Source organism: Trachymyrmex septentrionalis, unplaced genomic scaffold (assembly GCF_001594115.1).
Source record: "Trachymyrmex septentrionalis isolate Tsep2-gDNA-1 unplaced genomic scaffold, Tsep1.0 scaffold249, whole genome shotgun sequence".
In the NCBI taxonomy this organism is placed as follows: domain Eukaryota; kingdom Metazoa; phylum Arthropoda; class Insecta; order Hymenoptera; family Formicidae; genus Trachymyrmex; species Trachymyrmex septentrionalis.
Window position 1 is genome coordinate 180283 of NW_017305407.1, and position 2596 is coordinate 182878.

General features: G+C 42.6%; 1 protein-coding gene across 1 annotated transcript in view; it reads right to left on the bottom strand.

Moving 5' to 3' along the window:
• Positions 1–2596, bottom strand: part of LOC108748843 (prominin-like protein) — a 220284-nt gene that overhangs the window by 125687 nt on the left and 92001 nt on the right. The window lies entirely within an intron of this gene.

Sequence of the window (2596 nt, forward strand, 5' to 3'; positions counted from 1 at the left end):
CGCGGTTGGTATAAACGGTTTTCTGAAGGCCGAGAGAGCACCGAAGATGACCAACGTCCAGGTCGACCTGTCTCTGTTTCAACTCCGCAAACAGTGACCAAAATCAATGAAATTGTGCGCGGAGATCGTCGTATGAGCATTCGGATGATTGCTGAGACTGTAAACGCCGATAAAGAAACTGTCAGAAAAATTTTACATGACGAATTAAACATGAAGAAAGTCTGTGCGAAGTTGGTCCCAAAAAATTTGACCCCTGACCAAAAGCTCGTCCGTCAACAGATCTGCTCAGATTTTCTTGAGAGGTTAGATGAAGAGCCTGAATTGATGGAAAACATCATCACTTGCGATGAAACCTGGATATTCCAATACGATGTTGAAACTAAGCGGCAATCCATGCACTGGAAAACTCCTGCATCGCCAAGAATGAAAAAAGCAAGGATGTCGAAATCAAAATTTAAAGCCATGCTAATCGTTTTTTTCGACATCAACGGCATCGTGATGACTGAATGGGTTCCAGAGGGTCAAACTGTAAACCAAACTTACTATTTGACAGTTTTGGCAACACTGCGAGAGCGAGTTCGTAAGAAACGGCCGGAGTTGTGGAAAAACAAGTCGTGGATCTTACACCAGGACAACGCACCTGCCCATAACGCGCTGCCTGTGAAGCCTCTTATTTAGCCGCTAGAGGCACTCCAGTGCTCGAACACGCGCCGTACTCGCCTGATTTAGCACCCTGTGACTTTTTCCTGTTTCCGAAGATCAAGTTTGCCTTAAAAAGAACCCGGTTCGAGTCGATGGAAAAGGTGAAGCGAAAATCGGCGGAGCCTAAATGGCTCCTAAATGCTCTTACAAAAGAAGACTTGCAGCATTGCTTTGACCAATGGAAAAAACGAATGGACCGTGTGACGAGGGGAGGGGAGTACATTGAAGGGGAGCATTCAATTGTAGAATAATTTTTAAAATAAAACTCTTTTTCATAAGCAGTCTCGTTATTTAATAGCCAGACCTCGTATATCGATGTGTTACATCCAGTGGATTCCCATGACTCTTTTCTGTCGTGGAGCTCTGGAAATCATTGAAATAAAAAGACAGCTATAAATAACGCACAAGTTGAGTTATAGCCTAAGTGAAGATTAAAATTTTTGTCTCCCACACTATAAACTAAAACGAAGAATCCAGTATCTCCTCGTAAATGTCGCTCCGAGATAAACTAAAAATCGGTGCATGTGCATGATCGGCGGGTCCAAAGGGACACCAAATCTCCAGTTAAGTCGCGGACGATTTTCATGAGTCCGTGATCACAAAATCTAAGAAGCGACACTTGACGTTCAGAAGTAGATTCTCGTGCCGACGCTGCAAGTGCGCTTTCTTGACGCACTGCACGTGCATTTTCCCATAAATACATATTAACATCGTAAAATTAAGGATGATACTTCCATACGCTACAGATTCCGATCAATCCTCTTCCACTCTTGACCAATTAGAAAGCAAAAAATAGGTCCCATCACTTAATTAACGGATCCATCCACTAATCAGTGCGCTGTTAATCGAGAAAGATTACTATAAAAACCCCGGTTCCACAGGACTCAGCGCCCTTTTCCTTAATTTCTCTCTGGGGACGGACGTAGCGGTCCGAAGTTCTTAATTAACTGCCAACACTTTAGAACTCAAGAGTTTAGAAGCAATGCGGGAGAAATTCTATCGACCTCGCATACTAGGCCAGCGAGATTTAAAGACTTACGAGTCAATGCTAAAGAGATATTCACCAACATCCTAGCCAGAGGACCCCCACCGATGAGCATCTCAGTAGCAAGTCAGTATATCTCTACTCTCTGGGCCTGTCCTCGCTTTTTCTTTCGGTAATTCATTTCAATATTTCATTTTGTCTCTTTTTTTTATTCATTTATTTTTATGCTTTTCTTTCTTTCTTTCTCCCTTTTTGACGTCTCATGTACAAAAAAATGAAAACATTGCAGTCCGTTCACGTTATAATTTCAATCTGTCGCCGTCGCCTCACGATAATTGTTCACCATGTCGACCGGTCGCTCGTGTCCGCCTCGTTAATACTATGATCATCCGAGAAAAATCAGGCCGAATCTTCTCAGATCCACTCACTAAAATCTTCTTTTTTCATTCCCTGACTATATCTTCTCTCTTCTGCCACACGATACTTTCCACGCACGCACGCACGCACGCACGCACGCACGCACGCACGCACGCACGCACACACACACACAAATACGACCATATATTTCAGAATAGAGAACCAAAGGATTGTATTTTTATACTTAAGAAAAATGTATTACTAAATTATTACTCTTTTATTATAATATTATTAAATTAATACGTTTGTCAATTTAATAAAACCTCTCCTTGTATTTATTAGCTCTCCTGCGGTTGCACTTCGTCCTTTCTCTTTCACTTAGATTAAGTTCCATGATCGGAAGCCTGGGCATACGAACGTACTGGCGCATCTGGCGTTAAAGTGCACTCTCCCGACACACTGACCCAGTTTGGGCCCTTTAAATTAAAAGTACGTCCGATTGTTGAGTTGAGGTTTCCACTTTGTCTTCCATTCGACCCTGGGTTCGTTAGG